At 40.0% G+C, this 13,576-nt stretch overlaps 2 pseudogenes; both read left to right on the plus strand.

The window, feature by feature from the left end:
• The first annotated feature begins 10,465 nt into the window (after positions 1–10,465).
• Positions 10,466–11,539, plus strand: LOC106323959 (annotated as a pseudogene).
• Positions 11,540–12,240: 701 nt separating this feature from the next.
• LOC106323961 overlaps positions 12,241–13,576 on the plus strand; it is a 6,653-nt pseudogene continuing 5,317 nt past the window's right edge.

Here is a 13,576-nt window from a genome sequence, read left to right on the forward strand (position 1 = left end):
TAAATATCAAAAAACAATTCCAACAAATTGAATCAAATGAAATAAGGTAAGAGAAAAAGAAAAAGATAAATTGATATAAATCAATAATCCAATAAGATTAAGATCGAAGGCTCTGATACCATGATAAGTTTGGATGAAACATAAAATTAGAATAGTTTCTGTCATTTTATTAACTTAGCCCATAAGCTTATTTACACAAAGTACATAAATTTGCCTAGCAAGTTTTTTACTTAATAAAATAGGAAATTTAACTTATATATTATAATTCGATCAAAAAAACACTTATATATTATTTTGAATTTCCTAATAATTACATAGAAATATATTCTAGGTAATCTCGTAATCCATGAAATCTCCCAATATAATATAACAACTATTTATTTTTTAAACAAGGGTTTGTTAATCCTTAGTTTCAGTTTTGCTAGAGACAGTTATGTTTTTGTTGAACCAGTTGGTTATGAACTCCAGTCCAAAAGATTAACATAATATGTTGGTATTCAACGAGTTAATTTACCGTGACCATAACATACAGTCTTCATGAATCATCATTAGATATTAGTCCTAAGAACCCTATACTAACCTCATTTCTTAGCATAAATATAAAAGTGCATGCTTTACTTTGGGAGTATTGATCACATGATGCAAGGATTTCAGACAAGTATCTGGAACTGCAGGTAAAGTTAGTTCATAATTTCTCTCTGTCTAATTTCTCTCTTGAGTCAAAGTCTGCTTCCATTGCAGGATCAGTGACCAAGATTTGGCAGACTTTCATGAATCAAGTCTTAATGGTGGCTGCCACCAAGCCCTGTTCACTTCTTTTTGACTTATATCCAAGATTTTTTTTGTGAATCGAGCCTTGAAGATTGCCGCTTCCAAGTCCCGTTCTTTATGAAGCAAGCCTTAATGGTTTTAGCCACCAAGTCATGTTCAGATTCCTCCTAACTAAATCCTAAGTCCTATTTAAATAATAAATTTTGGATTTTTTTTTTAAAATAAAAACTAATACTAATACAAACAACTCTAGGATCGAAATAGAGAGAGAAAATTGTGATAAATAAATCTACATAAAGCTTTACCTTCCAGACTTGTCTGAAGAATCCGATCCCAAGTATACCAAGCCCCAAGACAAGCGGTTATGTTAGGTTTAGTATTGAAGGTCAGCTTTGGTTCCTTCAAACAATCAAGGCAAGTGTGTATAGTTGACAAGTTGATCCACTTTAGCATCTTAGTACTATCTGCAATCAGTAAATCTAGAATGGTGCTAAAGAGTAGTTAGACATTCAAGTAATAAAATCATAGTCCTTTTCACATAGCTAAGCATATTTTATAAAAATCTTTTTATAAGAATCAGAATAAATCATATCAGTAAACCTCCACCAGACTTAAATTACACTGTCCCAGTGTAACACTGTCAGAGTTATGGTGGAAATAAATCATAAGTACTAATGTAACAAGTTAAGAAGATAAACATGACCGGAGTGGGAATCGATCGATGTGCATATGTATGCATCGATCGTCGTGTGTGTGTATGTCGATCGATGTCGACGTCTCGTCCACGGTCGATATGTTGGTAATCATCCTACTTGGGTCTTGCAATAAATCTGAAAGAATAAAAATGAAAATAAATACCAGTAATTAAGAAAACTAATTAAAATTACCTAATAGTGGGTTGTCTCCCACTCAGCGCTTTGTTATAGTCATTTAGCTTGACTTTGGAGGTATGTGGCTAGTTGGTGGAAAAATAGCTACTTGTTGGGAAATAAGCATCCACCTCATCTCTGCACATTCTGGACCAAGCTGCAATGAAACTTCTTGTGGCCTCATCATTTCTGGTCCATCTCTCATCCATCTTTTGTACTGCATTTGAGATGTTTTGTAGCCTTTCTAGGATGTCTTCAATGCTGAACTGATAACAACTTATCTTGCTGTAGGCGTATTCTGATAGCTCGTTCAGTTGCTCCTGCATTGACTCCATGTGGTTTGGTATCAGCTGCGCGTCGTCTGGTATGGATGTGGTATCGATCGATGCGACTAGGTGTCTATCGATCGTTGCTGGTGTAGCGCTGTCGATCGATTTGGAGTGTGCTCCGTCGATCGATGCTGATATCTTGTGTTGAGATACGAGTTTCCTTTGAATGGCTTTGACTTCCTTCTGTAGCCATTCTGCTTGGCTATCTAGTCCACTGATTTTGACGTCGAATGGAAAGTAGATGTCATCACACCACTTCTCAAGTCGGTCCTCCAAGGGGTCTATAGCTTTGTAAAGCTTTAATGTAATCTGATCAACTGTGTCTGCTGTGTAGGGAAGATGTTCTGTAGGTTTCTTGCCGTCGAGCGATGTCATGCGGAACCTATCGATTGATGTTGAATCTTCTTCCTGAAAATCGTGTTGATCATTAAGCTTACCAATGTCCTTCTGGACATTCATCATCTGTGTAGACAAGGTGTCCAAGTATCGCATGATAGGTGAGGTGAAACGGTCGTGCATATCCTCATACAATTTCAACCTATCCTCCATTGCTGCGAAGACATATATGACCCTCTCCAAATAGGGATGCTTCTTCTGATGTCATCCTTGGTAACATGAATCATATCACCAGCTGCGCTCCTTGCATGTCCAGGCTCGTCTCTGTAGACTCCATATTCGTCCTTCTATTCCCATCTGAACTTTCTGGCTCGATAGCTGTCATACGCACGACGTCCGCATTCATAACGTCTATCGATTGATGGTGAAGGTGCTTTATCGAGCGACATTGGTGTTACCCTGTCGAGCGATGTAGAAGCAACCTCATCGATCGATGCATGGCTAACAGGTTTGCACGTTTGGTGTGAACCAATTCCTGTTATTGTAGCCTCTGGATATACGTCTAGAACAGTTGGTTTGTTGTCTGGGATGCTTCGTTGCTGCGTAAACAAGTTGTCTACTCCATTGGCCAACTGAACAATATCTGCTATGTCTTCTCTGGATACTTGTAGAATCCTTCCATCCATAGCTCTTGCATGGCCATCTTGGTCCCTGAAAATATCAAATTCATCAGGCAATAGTAAGTCGTAATCAATACTCATATTCTTAGTAGATAAAGAAAGTTTAGGTTTAGAATGAGAATCGATCGATGTTGATACTGAGGTATCAATCGATGGTGGACGTTTGTCTGCTGAATTAGGGTTTTTGGATCGAATGCTTCTCCTGGATGTTCTTTCCGATTGGTGTGTGTGAGCATTCATCTTTTCTGCTTCTGTTTTGTGAGAAATACTCCTGGGTGCAAAACTCCTTATATAGGTGTTGGTAAACCTATTTTGAATAGGAATATTCCCTTTTTCCTCTTCTGAGGCAGCAGCTTTAATATCGATCGATGTACCAGGTGTTGTATCGATCGATGCAGATGATCGTTTTGCCGAATGAGGGTGGGAATCGACCGATGCTGAGTAGATGCTGTCGATCGAAGGTGTAGGCGTGTTGTTGAAGGAATGGGTTGAATATCTTTCATCCTGCATAGCAATCTCTGTAGCTCTTTCCTTCCAGTAATCCTCATCATACTCCTCAGTAGGATCCTCAATGGATGAAAGAATCACAGTCTCCACTGCAAAACTTTCATGGAATCCACTATATGCCCAACTGCCTATGTAATAGTCATCTCGTCCGTTTTTGTTGGGTTGTTGAAAGGCAAAGTCTGGATAGTACTGATCTGGTAATGTGGAGTGGTATACCGGTTGCATCCCGTCGAGCGACATGGGATAGCGTTCATCGGTCGTCGGTGACTCATTGGAATCGATCGATGTGACAGTGTGAGTGTCAATTGATTCCGAGTACTCGGTTTCGTAGTCTGCTCCACAATGGCATGCTGCAATGTAGCCAAGATCATTTCCAAGCTCCACGAGGTTGACCTGTTGTCTCACAACTCGAACTAGGTCATAATGGACGTCTGGATCTATCTGTGTCAGACATAATCTGTTGGTGTTCATGTCACATCCAACTCCTACTGTAGTTAGGAAAGCTCTTCCAAGCAGAAGTGAAGAGTTCCAGTTAAGCTTGATGTCCAGGACATGAAAATCTACTGGGACAAGGGCATTAGCAATCTGTACCTCAAGGTCTCTTATGATGCCTCATGAGCTCCTTTCTGAAAGATCCACGAAGGTGAAAGATTCTGATGAGGGCTCTATTTTCAGACCCAACTGGTCTGCCATAACCTTAGGTAGGATACTGACTGATGCTCATGTGTCACAAAGTGCATGGGGACATTCAATACCTTTTACCAGACATGGTATTGCAAACTTCACAGGATCACTCTTCTTCTTCAATGTGATCCTTAGTTTCATCCTTTCCCTGACATGATGAAACATTCTCCTAATGTCCTCCTCAGTCTCCTTAGTCTCTCTGAAGAACATCCACAACCGGTGTGTGTAATAAACTTCATCAAAAGGTTTCTCCACTGGGATTCTGAGGACTCTCTTAGTGAAACCATCCATCTCATCTCCTTCTCATTAGCTTCCCTCTTAAGGTTATTAGGAATCTTCTCCTTCCTTTTCCTTAACACTCTTCCCTCAGTTGCCTCAACAACTTGCATAGGCTATGGTGTAGTGTTTGAAGGGTTGGTTGTAGGTTCTGGTGGGTTTCCTAAAGGTTTAGGTGGTGGTATGAGTGCGTTGATTCGGTTACTATCAATTGATGGTAATCGCACTCGGTGGGTGAGAGGTGTCAGTCGATCGATGGAAGTTGAGCGGGGTCGATCGATGTCGGTCTCTCTCTGTCGATCGATGGCTGGCTCATGCGGTCGATCGATTTTGACGTAGAAAGGGGAGGGTGGGTGAGGGTGTTTTTCTGCGAATTCCTCATGAGTCATGATTTGAACTGCACTACACTCCGCAGTTGATTCAACAGATGACGTTGAACGATGTCTAGAGTAATCCGTCGATCGATCTTCGTCATGGTCTGTCGAGTGATGGCATACATTGACATCGGTCGACACCAGTGTGATCCGCCGAAGCTCATGGAGATTTCAACTTCGAAGTCTCCTTCTCCAAGCTTCTCATGCTCCACCTCTTGCCAGAAATCATCATCTAGGATGGCATTCCCGTGGTGTTTTTCTTTCTCAACTCCTACCTCTTTAGCCAAGGTTTCTTGCCTCTTTACAGTGTCTCCAGTCTGAGCTACTTGCATATCAAGCTTCCTCACTTGAGTCCCTGAGGTCTCAATTCTTGTGTTCAGACTGTTGTAGGCAGAATCTATCTTCCCATTGAAGTCCACAGTGAGTTGCTACTGTCCTTCCAGAACTCTGTCAAGCAGTGCTTCAATCTTTCTTTCGTGAGTCTGTGGTGGAGGATTCTGGTAGTATGAGTTTCCATAGCCTCTGCTGTTGTTGCTGAAAGGTTTATGGAACTGCGAACTCTGGTTACTCCTCTGACCATTGCCATAGAAGTTTATGTTTCCACCCTGGTTTCCGGATCTCTGAAATCCAGTACCTCCAATGTAGTTCACATCCTCTTCTCCTTCAATGTCTACAGCTACTTCTCCTTCAGCTAAGCAGACCTGCTTCCTAAGAAGCTCATGAACCACATCTAACTTTGCTCTAACTTCGTTCATCTGCTCCTTTCCTAGGGATGCAACCGACTTCTTCCTCTCAAAGTAAGTGTTCTTGGTGCTGCTGCTGTTTGCTAAATTTTCTATCAGTCTCATAGCCTCCATCGGATTCTTGGTGTTAAAGTTTCTCTCGCTAGCTGTATCAAGAGCCATCTGATACCTCAAGGCGATACCTCTGAAGAAAGTGATCAGCATTTGCACTTCATTGAATCCTTGGTGTGGACAGTCTCGCTGGAAGAACTTGAATCTGATCCACGCATCTTTAAAAGACTCTCCAGTCTCCTGCGTGAACGTAGCAATTTTGCTCCTCAAGTCTTCAGCGCGTGCCTCATCAAAGAAGTTTCGCAAGAAAGCATTCTTGATGTCGGCCCAGGATTTTAGAGATCATGTGGGTAGCTGCTTAAGCCAGTGCATCGCTTCTCCAGTCAGAGTATACTTGAAGAGCTTGCACAATAGGTAGTCCTCAGGGACTCCATCCATATGAATAACAGTGATAAGATCCTCGAACCTCTCCAGATGGTCCATAGGATGCTCGTGCGGTAACCCAGAGTAGGGTAGCTGCGACACAAGTGTGTAGTACTGAGGCTTCCGCTTGAAATTCTCCTTCTGAATCTCTGGAAGGCGAATAGCTGATCTGTTGGTGTAGTAATCGTCTGGATAATTGTAGTCGGCCAGTGCCTTTGGTGGAGCAGCCTCTTCCACAGGTTGAGCAGCTCATGTAGCATCAGCATCAGGGATTACATTCCCCTGAGCGTCTAGTTTCTGACCTGTTGCATTACGCAGATGTCCATCCTGGTCATACAGGTCTCAATTCTCATCCTATCTGAGAATAACAGTCACAATAATGTTTCGCGACTGAGGATCGATCGACGTACGCAGTGTAGGATTGATCGATGTCCAACTAGGTATATCGGTCGACGATGAAGGTCGGGTGTCGGTCGATGGTTGGGTGCGAGAATTGGTCGATGTGAAAGCTGCTGCATCGAGCGATGTGGAACATTGACCATTGCGGATCGTGCGTTCCAGGTGAGCAGGATCTTCTGAGAATAGCAGGTGTTTTTCCTTGTTGCTTCTGGTACTATTGGGCATGCACCTGAAAAGACAAGAAAAAAATTTATGTCAAAATGGGGGTAAAGAAAACGAAAAGAATTAATAACACTAAATCTAATGGCGATCAAAGCTCCCCAGCAACGGCGCTAAATTTGATACCACTCAAATTACCCTAATAAGTGAATTACTCTCTCAAATAAGAGGTTCAATTGTAGTACTTAGGGATTGAATCCACAAGGAGCTAGGGAGCCTATTAAATCTAGTAATTTATAAATTCTAAGTGTTTGTTGTTTTATGGTTTTAACGTAAATAGCAATCCTAATTGAGCAAGTCTATTGCTCGACTAACAAGATGATTTGGGGGTGTAACTTATTGGAAAGGTATTAGATGCATGGTTTCTATAGATGTTGGAGATTATAATCCTATAGATGCCCATCAGTTGCATGCATGGTATATTAGAGCTCAACCCATTAGACACAGTGATCGGCGATGGCAATGTTTCACTGGTTAACTAACTAGATCTTGGATCTCAACTGTCGTATATTGACCACAAGAAAGTGTCGATCGATGGTCCTATAGTGATATCGATCGATACACCTTTCACAAATATCGATTGATTGTCAGAAGACAGTATCGATCGATGCTTCTAGTTAATCCTTAGGCGTAAGTTGATAATGCTCGCTAGCTTTCTAGTTTAGCGGTAGCCTTTTTCCAGTTGTCTAGTATGATAGATTTGGTTCAGGACTGGATGGTCAAGGATGCTTCACTCATGCAGATTCCTAGATTCAATATTCTAGGCAGCTAATCTAGAACAAGCATTAACAACAATCAATCAATGAATACCACAACTTAGCAATCTATAGTTGAGACTAATCCCTCTAACCTATTTAAACCCTGAATCTAACAAGTAAACTACTCAGACATAGCTAAGCAATTCATGACACAAAAGGTAGATAAAAATTGCATAGAATAGAATAGATGAATCAATGGAGTTCCAATCACAAATCTCTCTATGATCTTCTCTCCTAAAACTCTCTGCTGAAAATAAGAATACAAAGGTGGCTAAAAGCTCTCTTGCCTCCTAACACTTAGGCAAGTATATATTTATTATGTTAAAAACTCGTCAGGGGTAATCTTGTAATTTGGTGACGTCTTGGGTTTAAAGTCGGCTGGAACCAAGTCGTGCTTCCGCGTCTTGACATCGAACGATGGTACAGGATGTACATCGATCGATCTTAATCTTCAATCGTAGAGGCTTCTCTTCTGTATCGATCGATGACACTGGATGTGCATCGATCGATTGTGTCTTCTTCATATCGACCTCTAATGGTCAGCTTGGATGAATACTCATTTAAACTCCTAAATGCTCCATAATCATCACTTTACTCCAAGATACTTCTGAACCTGAAAACATACCTAATAGGATAGAATATATAGTATATAGATAGTAAAATACTTATATACCATGGGTGAAAATAGGTCAAATCCATGGTATATCAGTGAAGAAAGTTGAAACCTATTTTATCCAGTAACAAGGCAAAGGTTCCTCTGGTGAATTGAGATTGGGGTCGAAGTTGAGGGATTGGTGTACTGGGAGATAGACATTCCAACTGTAGACTTTGTTAACATTGCCGTTAAGTTTCAAATACTTATATAAACTGTAGATCCACAAAGTCTTACAATTTTGGATTGTAATTGGACTAATTTCGAAACTATAAATTGATAAACAAAATTATCATTTCTTAAACATAATGAAATATGTATACTATATAATACCGTAATTTGATCAAGCCAAGAAAAAAAGAAAATTAAAAGGTACAAGAACTTGGATGTAAATAATAGTTCTACCTTACCCTATGAACTATGATATAAATAATCTTACATATGGATCTTTTTAAAATCATACAAACTAGGTGGTGATCCGCGCCTTACCCAGGGTGAATAGACTAAAAAAGGTTAAATTTTTAGTTAGTAAATATTAAAAGGGTAATAAGTCATAGTAACAAATAATACATGTTACACAATGCTATAACGTTTGATATACACATCAATGAAAACCAATTAGCACGGGCTTTCAGATGAAATGTACTATCCAGGTTAATGAAAATAATTACACTAACAGTAATAGATCGAGCTCTTTTAAATAAGTGGTTTAACACACATTGTTCGTTGTGATGCTTAAGCCTTAGCTTAGTATGATATGTATAGTCACAAGATATGAAGTTTGGCGCATTTTATTTAAGTGAAATGAATATATTTTCACCATAATTCAATCATAAAAATCCCTGATTGTTCCTTTCTAAATTTTAATTTTTAACATTGCCGTTAGGCCTGGGCATTTCGGGTATCGGTTCGGTTCGGTTCGGGTATTTCGGGTTTTGGGTAGTTCGGATAGGGGCTAGAGGATCCATTTAGTACTTGACCTATTTTTGGTTCGGTTCGGATAGTTTCGGGTTCGGTTCGGTTCGGATAGTAAATGTAGGAACCGGAAAATATCCGGAAAAAGTTCGGTTCTCATTTGGATCCGGTTCGGGTTCGGATAGTTCGGGTAGTTCGGATAATTTGGATAAAATATCGGTTATTTAGGGTAAAATATCAAATAATTAGGATGATTTAGATAAAAAAATTGGATATTTCGAATTGAATTTTAAATTAAAAATATATATTAGTGATGTTATATATAATTAATATTTTTATATATTCGGGTACCCATTCGGTTCTCGGTTCGGTTCGGTTATTTCGGATATAAAAATATAGGAACCGTTCGGGTATTTGAGGGTATTAGTCCGGTTTCGGTTTCGGGTATTTCGGTTCGGTTCCGGTTCGGTTCTTCGGTTCCGGTTCGGTTCATCGGTTCCGGTTATTTTGCCCAGGCCTAATTGCCGTACTGAGATAGACATTCAAATACTTATATAAACTGTTGATCCACAGAGTTTTACAATTTTGGATTGTAATTGGACTAATTTCGAAACTATACATTGATAAACAAAATTATCATTTCTTAAACATAATGAAATAAATATAATATATAATATCGTACTTAATTTGATCCGCCAAGAAAAAAGAAAACTAAAAGGTACAACAACTTGGATGAAAATAATAGTTCTACCCTATGAACTATGATATAAATCATCTTACATATTGATCGTTTTCGAGTCATACATATTGATATCAAGTGATGGTTGGCTTTAATTAACAATGTCTTTTTTTGCCATCTAGTTTTATTAAAAGCCAAAGCCCACAAACCATAAAAAATAACAAAGCCCGAAGGCCCAACCGAAAGAGTCCCATACAATACATACAAACAACTGGGCCTAAAGCCTACTAAACTTAAACCCATCCAAAAAAGAAATCGACAAAACACGAGTCGAATTTTGTAAAGTTGTTTAGGACATGTGTTAATCCCTCAAAAACGAAGGATAACACGCGTCACCGATCTCTTTCACCTTCACCGTCCGGGGATTACGCCGGAAACTGATCGGCGCCACACAGGAGACAAGCGCTGCTTCACATACCTCCAACGCCGGATTTTCTTCCCACAGAGAGCATCCCTCAACCAAATTAAGATCTCATCCGGATCACCAAACTATCCATACAGAAATGGATCCCCAAAACACAACCTCCACCTTCATCACCATAGCATAGCCGTCGGAGAGCTTCATCGACTGCCGATATCTCATCCAATCGAACCGAACTGTCAAACTGAAGACAAGAGAAACACCCCATCACACCCCACGAGCCAAAATCGGAACCAAAACCCAATTTTCAACAAAGATTTTGGTTTAATCTACCTCAAGAAGGTTATTTCTTTATACACAAAACAAAATGTAATGGATGATGACCGGTCATTCCGGTGGCACTGTGTTGATCATGGCGATACCATTGATATTTTCAATGGAAGTGTATCCGGTGGCTCTTTGTAGCCACAATGTTGGATTTAGAAAAGCTATGTCGCTAAGTTTGTATTCCCCTCACGTAGAACACAAGCTATGCATACATTGTTCAAACCCTTATAAACAAGCTTGTTAAAAACCAATATCCATGTAGCTAAATTATTTACTTTCAGAGCCTACAAGACAACTTGACTAGAGATTTTCAGAGACTGAACTGTAATTTTGACATGAGGTACATTGATGCAGCCTGAATGAGAGAAGGAATATGATTCCGAGTACAAGGAAAAAGATGATGATGATGATGAGTCCCAAAAATTCAGACAATTGGAAGTAAAACGTTTGTGTCTTGATAGATGGTCAGTGAAGAATGATTTGCTTTTGAAATCGGACGGAACAGATAGGCTTACAATTCTCCATTGAAGTGGGTTACTTCGATACAGTTTTAGAGATCAAAGAGAAGGTTGAGAAGTTTCAACGTATCCCTGTTTCCAAACAAACTCTTTTCTTCCAAGGCAATGTTCTACAAGAAAATCTTGACATCGAACAATGTCAGATCCTCCACAACTCACGTCTACAGCTCCTCATCTGTACTCCCAGTACCGACCAAAGCCGGAGCACTCTGGTGTTCAAAACCGACCAATCTCCACCATCAAACTCAACTGAACAGATCATTACTATTCATCAAGATCCGAGTGTGATGATGTCTGGGAGCAACCACAACAACAATAACAACAACAACAACAACAACAGCACGAAGAAGCTAAGAGTAATGGTGTCGCTGAAATGCGGGACCAGGAAGTTTCTGGTGGAAGTGAATGCATGTGATAAAGTTGGAGAGCTGAGGAAATAGCTTGCTAATATTCATCAAAGGTTTCGGTTTAATCTACCTCAAGAAGGTTATTTCTTTATACACAAACAAAATGTAATGGGTGATGACCGGTCATTCCGGTGGCACCGTGTTGATCATGGTGATAACATTGATATTTTCAATGGAAGTGTATCTGGTGGCTCTTCGTAGCCACAGTGTTGGATTCAGAAAAGCTATGCCGATAAGTTTGTATTCCCCTCACGTAAAACACAAGCTATGCATACATTGTTCAAACCCTTATAAACAAGCTTGTTAAAGACCAATATCCATGTAGCTTAATCATTTACTTTCAGAACCTACAAGACAACTTGACTAGAGAGTTTCAAAGACTGAACTGTAATTTTGACATGAAGTACATTGATGCAGCCTGAACGAGAGAAGGAATATGATTCCGAGTACAAGGAAGAAGATGATGTGACGATGAGGCCCAAAAATTCAGACAATTGTAAGTAAAAACTTTCTGTCTTGATAGATGGTCAGTGGAGAATGATTCGCTTTTAAAATCGGACAGAACAGATTCTTTGTTGATCAGAATATATCTTATCGTTGCCAGAACCGCTTTCGACGGTCGAAGCAATGTGGAGGCTTTTGATGTGTGACTAGAATGTTGTGCAAGCGTTTGAAGTGGAAGGGAATGAGTGATTCAATCCCGATTCGATGTAGCTCCTGAATTGTATTCCCAATTGAGTTTTGAGCAATCTTTATGTGTTGGCGTTTGATATTTAGATTAAATTTTGAGAATTTATGCTGATTTTGTCTACTTGGAATCGTTGCATTTATCTCTTTTGTTGTGTATTGAATTTGTAAACGGAATCTTGTTTGTATTTTTGGTCAGGAAATTGTCAGTTTAAATGGTTAAGAAGCAAGGAGAAATGAGTGAGTGTGGTGTTGCTTCTGCTCTCAATGGTGCTCAAGAGAAAGGAAGGAAGAAGAAGAGAAAGTTAGCTGACCCTCCTGCTGATTCCTTGACTGAGTTCCCTAGATATGAGTTAGATCCATTGAACTTTCAAAACCCTCTGTCTGAAAATGAAGAGTCTGAATCCTTAGGATGAGAGGATGATCCGTTTGCCTGTTATCTCGAACAACTGTTATCATCGAGTCTGCTCACGCTCTTCCGCAGCGCAATGAATCAGATTGTGGAATGTGGGTACAGTGACGATGCTGTTCTCAAAGCCATTTCGGGAAGTAGGCTCTACTGCGGAGGAAATGATCTTGTCTCCAACATTTTCAATGATACATTTGAGTTTTTTAAAGAGTGGTAAAAAGGTATCTGGTTTGAGAGACTATTTGTTTGAGGATCTGCAACAGCTTGTTGCGTATACGTTGGTAGAGAAGATAAGCCTCATTATGGAAGTTAGGCGGTCGCTTTCGACGGTCGAAGCAATGTGGAGGCTTTTGATGTGTGACTAGAATGTTGTGCAAGCGTTTGAAGTGGAAGGGAATGAGTGAAATCCTCCAAAGTCCAGTGACTCAGATAACCCCAAGCCGGTAATGTCCAATGGTCAATGCAATCAGAGTGAAGTTCCCGAATCTAACCAACTCCAAAACCTCTCATGACAGTGCTTCTGGTGAAAAACTAGTATCTTGTCGAGAAGGCCGAACCAAAAAGGAAATGGCCATGATGCGGCAGAAATCATGTGTGGACAAGATTAGAACTTATAGCGAAGGTGGTGGCTACAAGACGGCAAAGTATGCCTCTGGGTGGTTTCCTTATGGAGAAAAGAGGCAAACCACCTTCGGATTACTCATCATCTAAGATAACACCGGTAGAAGTGAAGGGATGTGTTACCGCATTACCTGCTCTTCAAGCTCCTGAGTCTACAAAGCCAGGACCGGATTACTACGCTGGGATCACTTATGTTGCATCTCTGGGGATATATGTTCCCCGGAGTAAAAGAGATGAACTGGTATTGAAGCTAGCTCCCAGTGTGAATTGTTAGGAAATACGCGGTCAAATTTTGCGGAAAGCCAGAATTTATGGGAGCGGGAAAGAAGCACACACACCAAATTGTTAACGGAGTTCGGCCAATGATGCCTACGTCTCCGGACCTGCTACAGATCTTTTATTATTAACCAGGGAATTTTTACAAGCTCACAACTCACACCCCGATCCCAAATACACTCAGAAATTACTAGTAATTTCTTAAAGAAGAATTTTTGTGAGAAAAAAAAAAGTTTTTTTTTTTT

Source organism: Brassica oleracea, chromosome C2 (genome assembly GCF_000695525.1).
Source record: "Brassica oleracea var. oleracea cultivar TO1000 chromosome C2, BOL, whole genome shotgun sequence".
In the NCBI taxonomy this organism is placed as follows: Eukaryota; Viridiplantae; Streptophyta; class Magnoliopsida; order Brassicales; family Brassicaceae; genus Brassica; species Brassica oleracea.